Raw genomic sequence first — 14207 nt, 5'->3', positions numbered from 1 at the left:
CTCTACACTTTAACCAGCGATTCTTTCTAAAAGGAAATCCCAGGGCAGTACCCGCAATGAGTGGCATCCCCACACCCGAGGTTGCATTGTGGTAGCTGTTCCCTGAGCCCATAGCCCCTGTCCCCATGTCGCCCTTTCTCCTCGTGTAACTCACCCCAGGTTCGGTGGCTCTGATACTTGCTGCTTCTGCTGCGCGATCATCCCCATGATCTGGGCCTTTGTACGAAATGTCATGTAAGATGACTTTATTCAGCACGGCGTTTGTCATTTGCTTGGTTGTCCTGTCACTGTTGGATGTTTTCTTGCGCAGACTACTGTCTAATGGTGGGAAGGCCACGAGACACGTGACTTTTCTCTTTCCTTGTTAGCATAGTTTCCTGCCACTGTCTTGGTGTGCTGCCAGCCTGTGAGACACGTGTCTTGCCCATCTCAGCTCCACTGTGGCATGTTAGATATGTCTTTGAGCAGAGTCCCGGTCCCAGAGCTGCTGCCTTCTCTGCACTCTGGCTTGTAAGACTGCAGGCAAAGGCCCTCCCTGGCCCCTCAGCCAGATAGATACATTTACCTGCAGGGCTCAGCTTTGGTGAAAGATATTGGCGAGAGAGAGGAAAGGGGACGGCCCGTGGTGCACCCCCTATTTTGCATAGAACCATAGCCTCCTGGGAGGGCAGAGACATGAGGGTTCTCAGGGAAAGCCCTCCCAGGAGTGTTGAAGGGCAGGACGTGAAACACAGCAAACCCGGAATGGCCTGGTCTAAGATGCCTGTGCAATAGGCCTGGCCCTAGGCTTCCGGGGCTCTTCCTCGGCAGAGGCCCCAGTGGTATGAGCCCGACCAGGGCTGTGCCCGACCAGGGCTGTAGGGCGCGTTGGGAGCGCGTTGGGGGCGCGAAAGAGGGCGCAGGGCGCAGAACTCTGCCCGTTTCTCCCCAGGATTTTGGGGAGGACAGGGAATCTGGCCAGGTCAGTGACTAGGCTTTCCCAGAAGGAAAGTCCAGTGACAGTGGCATGTTGTGAAACACAAGATTGCTGGTGGTCTGGAGGGTGCTTTCTGTCAGCCACTTCTCCCGGGAGCAGCCAGAGAGCAGGCTGATGTCGTGCTCTGTCAAGTACAATACTGGCCCCAAACCACTGTCCTTAGCAAAAGCAGAAACATTCATAGTTTCAGTCTCCTGCATCTGATTCCTGCCATCAGCATGTGAACGTTTGGCAGTCCAAGGCTTGCCATGCAAACTTTGTTCATAGGTGTCCCATGCGAATGCATGGGCCTCATCACTACTGTCTACAGCAGGGCTCTCTGCTCAGCTTATGTAAGTGAAGCATTGGTGGTTCAGTGGTAGAATTCTCGCCTGCCACGCGGGAGGCCCGGGTTCGATTCCCGGCCAATGCAAAGCGCCCTTCTTTTGGCTTTGCTTTAGAAGTCAGAGATATAGACTTGGTGGGGAAAAAAATGTCAAAGAGTGACCCCGACGTGATTTGAACACGCAACCTTCTGATCTGGAGTCAGACGCGCTACCGTTGCGCCACGAGGTCCCTGTGCATGCAGTTCTCAGCCCCGGATCAAGAAATGCTTCTGTGCCTTTTATTGGCCCTCAGTACGCCTGTGGTTAAAGTAGAAGGCTTGGTGGCCCGTTTCTAGTCCTATTGGTGGAAATGACTAGAGGTGAAGAGATGAGAGAAGATAGAAATGTTGAGATAGAGCATGTCACGCAGGCAAAGCGAGAGCTCTAAGAGCAAAGCCAGACAGCTGTGTTTTAATTCAGGACTTGATGTCCCGTTTCCAGTCCTATTGGTGGAAATGACTAGAGGTGAAGAGATGAGAGAAGATAGAAATGTTGAGATAGAGCATGTCACGCAGGCAAAGCGAGAGCTCTAAGAGCAAAGCCAGACAGCTGTGTTTTAATTCAGGACTTGATGTAGGCAAAAGCATACGTCCCTGGGTGGGCTTGAACCACCAACCTTTCAGTTAACAGCCGAACGCGCTAACCGATTGCGCCACAGAGACCAACCACCGCAGTGAGCGTGTTGGGACTCAATATATGTTTTTACCTTTGTGCTCCTGCCTGCAGCTCTAAGGTCCTGGCATAAGACAGGTAGGCTTAGACTCCATTGTGACATGTCTTACTTCTCTTAGAAGAAGGATCTGAGTTGCCAGGCAGCTTATCTTCTGCCGGGCACACTTTCCTTTGCAGGCTTTCAGGTTGTGAATCCAGCACTGCTTAGGTGTCCATGTCAGACATGAGCAGCTCATTGAGCCCCATTGTGTGTTTTTTGTGGAGATACAACTCTCAGACTAGAGGGAGCAGGCGGGAAGTGGGTGAGACTCACACAGGGGTGGTGGGGCAGTTAAAGGATGTTATCTAATAGTGTAATCGAGGAGTAGGGTTTTTTGTGCTCTACACTTTAACCAGCGATTCTTTCTAAAAGGAAATCCCAGGGCAGTACCCGCATTGAGTGGCATCCCCACACCCGAGGTTGCATTGTGGTAGCTGTTCCCTGAGCCCATAGCCCCTGTCCCCATGTCGCCCTTTCTCCTCGTGTAACTCACCCCAGGTTCGGTGGCTCTGATACTTGCTGCTTCTGCTGCGCGATCATCCCCATGATCTGGGCCTTTGTACGAAATGTCATGTAAGATGACTTTATTCAGCACGGCGTTTGTCATTTGCTTGGTTGTCCTGTCACTGTTGGATGTTTTCTTGTGCAGACTACTGTCTAATGGTGGGAAGGCCACGAGACACGTGACTTTTCTCTTTCCTTGTTAGCATAGTTTCCTGCCACTGTCTTGGTGTGCTGCCAGCCTGTGGGACACGTGTCTTGCCCATCTCAGCTCCACTGTGGCATGTTAGATATGTCTTTGAGCAGAGTCCCGGTCCCAGAGTTGCTGCCTTCTCTGCACTCTGGCTTGTAAGACTGCAGGCAAAGGCCCTCCCTGGCCCCTCAGCCAGATAGATACATTTACCTGCAGGGCTCAGCTTTGGTGAAAGATATTGGCGAGAGAGAGGAAAGGGGACGGCCCGTGGTGCACCCCCTATTTTGCATAGAACCACAGCCTCCTGGGAGGGCAGAGACATGAGGGTTCTCAGGGAAAGCCCTCCCAGGAGTGTTGAAGGGCAGGACGTGAAACACAGCAATCCCGGAATGGCCTGGTCTAAGATGCCTGTGCAATAGGCCTGGCCCTAGGCTTCCGGGGCTCTTCCTCGGCAGAGGCCCCAGTGGTATGAGCCCGACCAGGGCTGTGCCCGACCAGGGCTGTAGGGCGCGTTGGGAGCGCGTTAGGGACGCGAAAGAGGGCGCAGGGCGCCAAACTCTGCCCGTTTCTCCCCAGGATGTTGGGGAGGACAGGGAATCTGGCCAGGTCAGTGACTACGCTTTCCCAGAAGGAAAGTCCAGTGACAGTGGCATGTGGTGAAACACAAGATTGCTGGTGGTCTGGAGGGTGCTTTCTGTCAGCCACTTCTCCCGGGAGCAGCCAGAGAGCAGGCTGATGTCGTGCTCTGTCAAGCACAACACTGGCCCCAAACCACTGTCCTTAGCAAAAGCAGAAACATTCATAGTTTCAGTCTCCTGCATCTGATTCCTGCCATCAGCATGTGAACGTTTGGCAGTCCAAGGCTTGCCATGCAAACTTTGTTCATAGGTGTCCCATGCGAATGCATGGGCCTCATCACTACTGTCTACGGCAGGGCTCTCTGCTCAGGCTATGTAAGTGAAGCATTGGTGGTTCAGTGGTAGAATTCTCGCCGGCCACGCGGGAGGCCCGGGTTCGGTTCCCGGCCAATGCAAAGCGCCCTTCTTTTGGCTTTGCTTTAGAAGTCAGAGATATAGACTTGGTGGGGAAAAAAATGTCAAAGAGTGACCCCGACGTGATTTGAACACGCAAACTTCTGATCTGGAGTCAGACGCGCTACCGTTGCGCCACGAGGTCCCTGTGCATGCAGTTCTCAGCCCCGGATCAAGAAATGCTTCTGTGCCTTTTATTGGCCCTCAGTACGCCTGTGGTTAAAGTAGAAGGCTTGGTGGCCCGTTTCCAGTCCTATTGGTGGAAATGACTAGAGGTGAAGAGATGAGAGAAGATAGAAATGTTGAGATAGAGCATGTCACGCAGGCAAAGCGAGAGCTCTAAGAGCAAAGCCAGACAGCTGTGTTTTAATTCAGGACTTGATGTCCCGTTTCCAGTCCTATTGGTGGAAATGACTAGAGGTGAAGAGATGAGAGAAGATAGAAATGTTGAGATAGAGCATGTCACGCAGGCAAAGCGAGAGCTCTAAGAGCAAAGCCAGACAGCTGTGTTTTAATTCAGGACTTGATGTAGGCAAAAGCATACGTCCCTGGGTGGGCTTGAACCTCCAGCTTTTCAGTTAACAGCCGAACGTGCTAACCGATTGCGCCACAGAGACCAACCACCGGAGTGAGTGTGTTGGGACTCAATATATGTTTTTACCTTTGTGCTCCTGCCTGCAGCTCTAAGGTCCTGGCATAAGACAGGTAGGCTTAGACTCCATTGTGACATGTCTTACTTCTCTTAGAAGAAGGTTCTGAGTTGCCAGGCAGCTTATCTTCTGCCGGGCACACTTTCCTTTGCAGGCTTTCAGGTTGTGAATCCAGCACTGCTTAGGTGTCCATGTCAGACATGAGCAGCTCATTGAGCCCCATTGTGTGTTTTTTGTGGAGATACAACTCTCAGACTAGAGGGAGCAGGCGGGAAGTGGGTGAGACTCACACAGGGTGGGTGGGGCAGTTAAAGGATGTTATCTAATAGTGTAATCGAGGAGTAGGTTTTTTTGTGCTCTACACTTTAACCAGCGATTCTTTCTAAAAGGAAATCCCAGGGCAGTACCCGCAATGAGTGGCATCCCCACACCCGAGGTTGCATTGTGGTAGCTGTTCCCTGAGCCCATAGCCCCTGTCCCCATGTCGCCCTTTCTCCTCGTATAACTCACCCCAGGTTCGGTGGCTCTGATACTTGCTGCTTCTGCTGCGCGATCATCCCCATGATCTGGGCCTTTGTACGAAATGTCATGTAAGATGACTTTATTCAGCACGGCGTTTGTCATTTGCTTGGTTGTCCTGTCACTGTTGGATGTTTTCTTGCGCAGACTACTGTCTAATGGTGGGAAGGCCACGAGACACGTGACTTTTCTCTTTCCTTGTTAGCATAGTTTCCTGCCACTGTCTTGGTGTGCTGCCAGCCTGTGAGACACGTGTCTTGCCCATCTCAGCTCCACTGTGGCATGTTAGATATGCCTTTGAGCAGAGTCCCGGTCCCAGAGTTGCTGCCTTCTCTGCACTCTGGCTTGTAAGACTGCAGGCAAAGGCCCTCCCTGGCCCCTCAGCCAGATAGATACATTTACCTGCAGGGCTCAGCTTTGGTGAAAGATATTGGTGAGAGAGAGGAAAGGGGACGGCCCGTGGTGCACCCCCTATTTTGCATAGAACCACAGCCTCCTGGGAGGGCAGAGACATGAGGGTTCTCAGGGAAAGCCCTCCCAGGAGTGTTGAAGGGCAGGACGTGAAACACAGCAATCCCGGAATGGCCTGGTCTAAGATGCCTGTGCAATAGGCCTGGCCCTAGGCTTCCGGGGCTCTTCCTCGGCAGAGGCCCCAGTGGTATGAGCCCGACCAGGGCTGTGCCCGACCAGGGCTGTAGGGCGCATTGGGAGCGCGTTAGGGACGCGAAAGAGGGCGCAGGGCGCAGAACTCTGCCCGTTTCTCCCCAGGATTTTGGGGAGGACAGGGAATCTGGCCAGGTCAGTGACTAGGCTTTCCCAGAAGGAAAGTCCAGTGACAGTGGCATGTTGTGAAACACAAGATTGCTGGTGGTCTGGAGGGTGCTTTCTGTCAGCCACTTCTCCCGGGAGCAGCCAGAGAGCAGGCTGATGTCGTGCTCTGTCAAGCACAACACTGGCCCCAAACCACTGTCCTTAGCAAAAGCAGAAACATTCATAGTTTCAGTCTCCTGCATCTGATTCCTGCCATCAGCATGTGAACGTTTGGCAGTCCAAGGCTTGCCATGCAAACTTTGTTCATAGGTGTCCCATGCGAATGCATGGGCCTCATCACTACTGTCTACGGCAGGGCTCTCTGCTCAGCCTATGTAAGTGAAGCATTGGTGGTTCAGTGGTAGAATTCTCGCCTGCCACGCGGGAGGCCCGGGTTCGATTCCCGGCCAATGCAAAGCGCCCTTCTTTTGGCTTTGCTTTAGAAGTCAGAGATATAGACTTGGTGGGGAAAAAAATGTCAAAGAGTGACCCCGACGTGATTTGAACACGCAAACTTCTGATCTGGAGTCAGACGCGCTACCGTTGCGCCACGAGGTCCCTGTGCATGCAGTTCTCAGCCCCGCATCAAGAAATGCTTCTGTGCCTTTTATTGGCCCTCAGTACGCCTGTGGTTAAAGTAGTAGGCTTGGTGTCCCGTTTCCAGTCCTATTGGTGGAAATGACTAGAGGTGAAGAGATGAGAGAAGATAGAAATGTTGAGATAGAGCATGTCACGCAGGCAAAGCGAGAGCTCTAAGAGCAAAGCCAGACAGCTGTGTTTTAATTCAGGACTTGATGTAGGCAAAAGCATACGTCCCTGGGTGGGCTTGAACCACCAACCTTTCGGTTAACAGCCGAACACGCTAACCGATTGCGCCACAGAGACCAACCACCGCAGTGAGCGTGTTGGGACTCAATATATGTTTTTACCTTTGTGCTCCTGCCTGCAGCTCTAAGGTCCTGGCATAAGACAGGTAGGCTTAGACTCCATTGTGACATGTCTTACTTCTCTTAGAAGAAGGTTCTGAGTTGCCAGGCAGCTTATCTTCTGCCGGGCACACTTTCCTTTGCAGGCTTTCAGGTTGTGAATCCAGCACTGCTTAGGTGTCCATGTCAGACATGAGCAGCTCATTGAGCCCCACTGTGTGTTTTTTGTGGAGATACAACTCTCAGACTAGAGGGAGCAGGCGGGAAGTGGGTGAGACTCACACAGCGTAGGTGGGGCAGTTAAAGGATGTTATCTAATAGTGTAATCGAGGAGTTGTTTTTTTTGTGCACTACACTTTAACCAGCGATTCTTTCTAAAAGGAAATCCCAGGGCAGTACCCGCAATGAGTGGCATCCCCACACCCGAGGTTGCATTGTGGTAGCTGTTCCCTGAGCCCATAGCCCCTGTCCCCATGTCGCCCTTTCTCCTCGTGTAACTCACCCCAGGTTCGGTGGCTCTGATACTTGCTGCTTCTGCTGCGCGATCATCCCCATGATCTGGGCCTTTGTACGAAATGTCATGTAAGATGACTTTATTCAGCACGCCGTTTGTCATTTGCTTGGTTGTCCTGTCACTGTTGGATGTTTTCTTGCGCAGACTACTGTCTAATGGTGGGAAGGCCACGAGACACGTGACTTTTCTCTTTCCTTGTTAGCATAGTTTCCTGCCACTGTCTTGGTGTGCTGCCAGCCTGTGAGACACGTGTCTTGCCCATCTCAGCTCCACTGTGGCATGTTAGATATGTCTTTGAGCAGAGTCCCGGTCCCAGAGCTGCTGCCTTCTCTGCACTCTGGCTTATAAGACTGCAGGCAAAGGCCCTCCCTGGCCCCTCAGCCAGATAGATACATTTACCTGCAGGGCTCAGCTTTGGTGAAAGATATTGGCGAGAGAGAGGAAAGGGGACGGCCCGTGGTGCACCCCCTATTTTGCATAGAACCACAGCCTCCTGGAATAGGCAGAGACATGAGGGTTCTCAGGGAAAGCCCTCCCAGGAGTGTTGAAGGGCAGGACGTATAACACAGCAATCCCGGAATGGCCTGGTCTAAGATGCCTGTGCAATAGGCCTGGCCCTAGGCTTCCGGGGCTCTTCCTCGGCAGAGGCCCCAGTGGTATGAGCCCGACCAGGGCTGTGCCCGACCAGGGCTGTAGGGCGCGTTGGGAGCGCGTTAGGGACGCGAAAGAGGGCGCAGGACGCAGAACTCTGACCGTTTCTCCCCAGGATTTTGGGGAGGACAGGGAATCTGGCCAGGTCAGTGACTAGGCTTTCCCAGAAGGAAAGTCCAGTGACAGTGGCATGTTGTGAAACACAAGATTGCTGGTGGTCTGGAGGGTGCTTTCTGTCAGCCACTTCTCCCGGGAGCAGCCAGAGAGCAGGCTGATGTCATGCTCTGTCAAGCACAATACTGGCCCCAAACCACTGTCCTTAGCAAAAGCAGAAACATTCATAGTTTCAGTCTCCTGCATCTGATTCCTGCCATCAGCATGTGAACGTTTGGCAGTCCAAGGCTTGCCATGCAAACTTTGTTCATAGGTGTCCCATGCGAATGCATGGGCCTCGTCACTACTGTCTACGGCAGGGCTCTCTGCTCAGGATATGTAAGTGAAGCATTGGTGGTTCAGTGGTAGAATTCTCGCCTGCCACGCGCGAGGCCCGGGTTCGATTCCCGGCCAATGCAAAGCGCCCTTCTTTTGGCTTTGCTTTAGAAGTCAGAGATATAGACTTGGTGGGGAAAAAAATGTCAAAGAGTGACCCCGACGTGATTTGAACACACAACCTTCTGATCTGGAGTCAGACGCGCTACCATTGCGCCACGAGGTCCCTGTGCATGCAGTTCTCAGCCCCGGATCAAGAAATGCTTCTGTGCCTTTTATTGGCCCTCAGTACGCCTGTGGTTAAAGTAGAAGGCTTGGTGTCCCGTTTCCAGTCCTATTGGTGGAAATGACTAGAGGTGAAGAGATGAGAGAAGATAGAAATGTTGAGATAGAGCATGTCACGCAGGCAAAGCGAGAGCTCTAAGAGCAAAGCCAGACAGCTGTGTTTTAATTCAGGACTTGATGTCCCGTTTCCAGTCCTATTGGTGGAAATGACTAGAGGTGAAGAGATGAGAGAAGATAGAAATGTTGAGATAGAGCATGTCACGCAGGCAAAGCGAGAGCTCTAAGAGCAAAGCCAGACAGCTGTGTTTTAATTCAGGACTTGATGTAGGCAAAAGCATACGTCCCTGGGTGGGCTTGAACCACCAACCTTTCGGTTAACAGCCGAACGCGCTAACCGATTGCGCCACAGAGACCAACCACCGCAGTGAGCGTGTTGGGACTCAATATATGTTTTTACCTTTGTGCTCCTGCCTACAGCTCTAAGGTCCTGGCATAAGACAGGTAGGCTTAGACTCCATTGTGACATGTCTTACTTCTCTTAGAAGAAGGTTCTGAGTTGCCAGGCAGCTTATCTTCTGCCGGGCACACTTTCCTTTGCAGGCTTTCAGGTTGTGAATCCAGCACTGCTTAGGTGTCCATGTCAGACATGAGCAGCTCATTGAGCCCCACTGTGTGTTTTTTGTGGAGATACAACTCTCAGACTAGAGGGAGCAGGCGGGACGTGGGTGAGACTCACACAGGGTGGGTGGGGCAGTTAAAGGATGTTATCTAATAGTGTAATCGAGGAGTTGGGTTTTTTGTGCTCTACACTTTAACCAGCGATTCTTTATAAAAGGAAATCCCAGGGCAGTACCCGCAATGAGTGGCATCCCCACACCCGAGGTTGCATTGTGGTAGCTGTTCCCTGAGCCCATAGCCCCTGTCCCCATGTCGCCCTTTCTCCTCGTGTAACTCACCCCAGGTTCGGTGGCTCTGATACTTGCTGCTTCTGCTGCGCGATCATCCCCATGATCTGGGACTTTGTACGAAATGTCATGTAAGATGACTTTATTCAGCACGGCGTTTGTCATTTGCTTGGTTGTCCTGTCACTGTTGGATGTTTTCTTGCGCAGACTACTGTCTAATGGTGGGAAGGCCATGAGACACGTGACTTTTCTCTTTCCTTGTTAGCATAGTTTCCTGCCACTGTCTTGGTGTGCTGCCAGCCGTTGAGACACGTGTCTTGCCCATCTCAGCTCCACTGTGGCATGTTAGATATGTCTTTGAGCAGAGTCCCGGTCCCAGAGTTGCTGCCTTCTCTGCACTCTGGCTTGTAAGACTGCAGGCAAAGGCCCTCCCTGGCCCCTCAGCCAGATAGATACATTTACCTGCAGGGCTCAGCTTTGGTGAAAGATATTGGCGAGAGAGAGGAAAGGGGACGGCCCGTGGTGCACCCCCTATTTTGCATAGAACCATAGCCTCCTGGGAGGGCAGAGACATGAGGGTTCTCAGGGAAAGCCCTCCCAGGAGTGTTGAAGGGCAGGACGTGAAACACAGCAATCCCGGAATGGCCTGGTCTAAGATGCCTGTGCAATAGGCCTGGCCCTAGGCTTCCGGGGCTCTTCCTCGGCAGAGGCCCCAGTGGTATGAGCCCGACCAGGGCTGTGCCCGACCAGGGCTGTAGGGCGCGTTGGGAGCGCGTTAGGGACGCGAAAGAGGGCGCAGGGCGCAGAACTCTGCCCGTTTCTCCCCAGGATTTTGGGGAGGACAGGGAATCTGGCCAGGTCAGTGACTAGGCTTTCCCAGAAGGAAAGTCCAGTGACAGTGGCATGTTGTGAAACACAAGATTGCTGGTGGTCTGGAGGGTGCTTTCTGTCAGCCACTTCTCCCGGGAGCAGCCAGAGAGCAGGCTGATGTCGTGCTCTGTCAAGCACAACACTGGCCCCAAACCACTGTCCTTAGCAAAAGCAGAAACATTCATAGTTTCAGTCTCCTGCATCTGATTCCTGCCATCAGCATGTGAACGTTTGGCAGTCCAAGGCTTGCCATGCAAACTTTGTTCATAGGTGTCCCATGCGAATGCATGGGCCTCATCACTACTGTCTACGGCAGGGCTCTCTGCTCAGGTTATGTAAGTGAAGCATTGGTGGTTCAGTGGTAGAATTCTCGCCTGCCACGCGGGAGGCCCGGGTTCGATTCCCGGCCAATGCAAAGCACCCTTCTTTTGGCTTTGCTTTTGAAGTCAGAGATATAGACTTGGTGGGGAAAAAAATGTCAAAGAGTGACGCCGACGTGATTTGAACACACAACCTTCTGATCTGGAGTCAGACGCGCTACCATTGCGCCACGAGGTCCCTGTGCATGCAGGTCTCAGCCCCGGACAAGAAATGCTTCTGTGCCTTTTATTGGCCCTCAGTACGCCTGTGGTTAAAGTAGAAGGCTTGGTGTCCCGTTTCCAGTCCAATTGGTGGAAATGACTAGAGGTGAAGAGATGAGAGAAGATAGAAATGTTGAGATAGAGCATGTCACGCAGGCAAAGCGAGAGCTCTAAGAGCAAAGCCAGACAGCTGTGTTTTAATTCAGGACTTGATGTCCCGTTTCCAGTCCTATTGGTGGAAATGACTAGAGGTGAAGAGATGAGAGAAGATAGAAATGTTGAGATAGAGCATGTCACGCAGGCAAAGCGAGAGCTCTAAGAGCAAAGCCAGACAGCTGTGTTTTAATTCAGGACTTGATGTAGGCAAAAGCATACGTCCCTGGGTGGGCTTGAACCACCAACCTTTCGGTTAACAGCCGAACACGCTAACCGATTGCGCCACAGAGACCAACCACCACAGTGAGCGTGTTGGGACTCAATATATGTTTTTACCTTTGTGCTGCTGCCTACAGCTCTAAGATCCTGGCATAAGACAGGTAGGCTTAGACTCCATTGTGACATGTCTTACTTCTCTTAGAAGAAGGTTCTGAGTTGCCAGGCAGCTTATCTTCTGCCGGGCACACTTTCCTTTGCAGGCTTTCAGGTTGTGAATCCAGCACTGCTTAGGTGTCCATGTCAGACATGAGCAGCTCATTGAGCCCCACTGTGTGTTTTTTGTGGAGATACAAATCTCAGACTAGAGGGAGCAGGCGGGAAGTGGGTGAGACTCACACAGGGTGGGTGGGGCAGTTAAAGGATGTTATCTAATAGTGTAATCGAGGAGTTGGGTTTTTTGTGCTCTACACTTTAACCAGCGATTCTTTCTAAAAGGAAATCCCAGGGCAGTACCCGCAATGAGTGGCATCCCCACACCCGAGGTTGCATTGTGGTAGCTGTTCCCTGAGCCCATAGCCCCTGTCCCCATGTCGCCCTTTCTCCTCGTGTAACTCACCCCAGGTTCGGTGGCTCTGATACTTGCTGCTTCTGCTGCGCGATCATCCCCATGATCTGGGCCTTTGTACGAAATGTCATGTAAGATGACTTTATTCAGCACGGCGTTTGTCATTTGCTTGGTTGTCCTGTCACTGTTGGATGTTTTCTTGCGCAGACTACTGTCTAATGGTGGGAAGGCCACGAGACACGTGACTTTTCTCTTTCTTTGTTAGCATAGTTTCCTGCCACTGTCTTGGTGTGCTGCCAGCCTGTGAGACACGTGTCTTGCCCATCTCAGCTCCACTGTGGCATGTTAGATATGTCTTTGAGCAGAGTCCCGGTCCCAGAGTTGCTGCCTTCTCTGCACTCTGGCTTGTAAGACTGCAGGCAAAGGCCCTCCCTGGCCCCTCAGCCAGATAGATACATTTACCTGCAGGGCTCAGCTTTGGTGAAAGATATTGGCGAGAGAGAGGAAAGGGGACGGCCCGTGGTGCACCCCCTATTTTGCATAGAACCATAGCCTCCTGGGAGGGCAGAGACATGAGGGTTCTCAGGGAAAGCCCTCCCAGGAGTGTTGAAGGGCAGGACGTGAAACACAGCAATCCCGGAATGGCCTGGTCTAAGATGCCTGTGCAATAGGCCTGGCCCTAGGCTTCCGGGGCTCTTCCTCGGCAGAGGCCCCAGTGGTATGAGCCCGACCAGGGCTGTGCCCGACCAGGCTGTAGGGCGCGTTGGGAGCGCGTTAGGGACGCGAAAGAGGGCGCAGGGCGCAGAACTCTGCCCGTTTCTCCCCAGGATTTTGGGGAGGACAGGGAATCTGGCCAGGTCAGTGACTAGGCTTTCCCAGAAGGAAAGTCCAGTGACAGTGGCATGTTGTGAAACACAAGATTGCTGGTGGTCTGGAGGGTGCTTTCTGTCAGCCACTTCTCCCGGGAGCAGCCAGAGAGCAGGCTGATGTCGTGCTCTGTCAAGCACAACACTGGCCCCAAACCACTGTCCTTAGCAAAAGCAGAAACATTCATAGTTTCAGTCTCCTGCATCTGATTCCTGCCATCAGCATGTGAACGTTTGGCAGTCCAAGGCTTGCCATGCAAACTTTGTTCATAGGTGTCCCATGCGAATGCATGGGCCTCATCACTACTGTCTACAGCAGGGCTCTCTGCTCAGCCTATGTAAGTGAAGCATTGGTGGTTCAGTGGTAGAATTCTCGCCTGCCACGCGGGAGGCCCGGGTTCGATTCCCGGCCAATGCAAAGTGCCCTTCTCTTGGCTTTGCTTTAGAAGTCAGACATATAGACTTGGTGGGGAAAAAAATGTCAAAGAGTGACCCCGACGTGATTTGAACACGCAACCTTCTGATCTGGAGTCAGCCGCGCTACCGTTGAGCCACGAGGTCCCTGTGCATGCAGTTCTCAGCCCCGGATCAAGAAATGCTTCTGTGCCTTTTATTGGCCCTCAGTACGCCTGTGGTTAAAGTAGAAGGCTTGGTGGCCCGTTTCCAGTCCTATTGGTGGAAATGACTAGCGGTGAAGAGATGAGAGAAGATAGAAATGTTGAGATAGAGCATGTCACGCAGGCAAAGCGAGAGCTCTAAGAGCAAAGCCAGACAGCTGTGTTTTAATTCAGGACTTGATGTCCCGTTTCCAGTCCTATTGGTGGAAATGACTAGAGGTGAAGAGATGAGAGAAGATAGAAATGTTGAGATAGAGCATGTCACGCAGGCAAAGCGAGAGCTCTAAGAGCAAAGCCAGACAGCTGTGTTTTAATTCAGGACATGATGTAGGCAAAAGCCTACGCCCTTGGGTGGGCTTGAACCACCAACCTTTCAGTTAAGAGCCGAACGCGCTAACCGATTGCGCCACAGAGACCAACCACCGCAGTGAGCGTGTTGGGACTCAATATATGTTTTTACCTTTGTGCTCCTGCCTGCAGCTCTAAGGTCCTGGCATAAGACAGGTAGGCTTAGACTCCATTGTGACATGTCTTACTTCTCTTAGAAGAAGGTTCTGAGTTGCCAGGCAACTTATCTTCTGCCGGGCACACTTTCCTTTGCAGGCTTTCAGGTTGTGAATCCAGCACTGCTTAGGTGTCCATGTCAGACATGAGCAGCTCATTGAGCCCCATTGTGTGTTTTTTGTGGAGATACAACTCTCAGACTAGAGGGAGCAGGCGGGAAGTGGGTGAGACTCACACAGGGTGGGTGGGGCAGTTAAAGGATGTTATCTAATAGTGTAATCGAGGAGTAGGGTTTTTTGTGC

The 14207-nt window shown here is 52.2% G+C and overlaps 8 non-coding genes across 8 annotated transcripts; 4 read left to right on the top strand and 4 right to left on the bottom strand.

Moving 5' to 3' along the window:
- Positions 1-1317: 1317 nt before the first annotated feature.
- Positions 1318-1388, top strand: TRNAG-GCC (transfer RNA glycine (anticodon GCC)). The gene has a single exon. It is a non-coding gene; the product is annotated as a tRNA-Gly (tRNA).
- Positions 1389-1459: 71 nt separating this feature from the next.
- TRNAW-CCA (transfer RNA tryptophan (anticodon CCA)) lies at positions 1460-1531 on the bottom strand. The gene has a single exon. It is a non-coding gene; the product is annotated as a tRNA-Trp (tRNA).
- Positions 1532-6101: 4570 nt separating this feature from the next.
- Positions 6102-6172, top strand: TRNAG-GCC (transfer RNA glycine (anticodon GCC)). Its single transcript has one exon. It is a non-coding gene; the product is annotated as a tRNA-Gly (tRNA).
- Positions 6173-6568: 396 nt separating this feature from the next.
- On the bottom strand, positions 6569-6642 carry TRNAN-GUU (transfer RNA asparagine (anticodon GUU)). The gene has a single exon. It is a non-coding gene; the product is annotated as a tRNA-Asn (tRNA).
- Positions 6643-8961: 2319 nt separating this feature from the next.
- TRNAN-GUU (transfer RNA asparagine (anticodon GUU)) lies at positions 8962-9035 on the bottom strand. The gene has a single exon. It is a non-coding gene; the product is annotated as a tRNA-Asn (tRNA).
- Positions 9036-10741: 1706 nt separating this feature from the next.
- Positions 10742-10812, top strand: TRNAG-GCC (transfer RNA glycine (anticodon GCC)). Its single transcript has one exon. It is a non-coding gene; the product is annotated as a tRNA-Gly (tRNA).
- Positions 10813-11352: 540 nt separating this feature from the next.
- On the bottom strand, positions 11353-11426 carry TRNAN-GUU (transfer RNA asparagine (anticodon GUU)). Its single transcript has one exon. It is a non-coding gene; the product is annotated as a tRNA-Asn (tRNA).
- A 1705-nt stretch (positions 11427-13131) lies between these two features.
- On the top strand, positions 13132-13202 carry TRNAG-GCC (transfer RNA glycine (anticodon GCC)). The gene has a single exon. It is a non-coding gene; the product is annotated as a tRNA-Gly (tRNA).
- Positions 13203-14207: the final 1005 nt, after the last annotated feature.

This window comes from Pleurodeles waltl, unplaced genomic scaffold (assembly GCF_031143425.1).
Source record: "Pleurodeles waltl isolate 20211129_DDA unplaced genomic scaffold, aPleWal1.hap1.20221129 scaffold_214, whole genome shotgun sequence".
NCBI classification, from domain to species: domain Eukaryota; kingdom Metazoa; phylum Chordata; class Amphibia; order Caudata; family Salamandridae; genus Pleurodeles; species Pleurodeles waltl.
The sequence above is the reverse complement of the archived record's forward strand: the minus strand, read 5'-3'. Positions and strand labels throughout refer to the sequence as shown.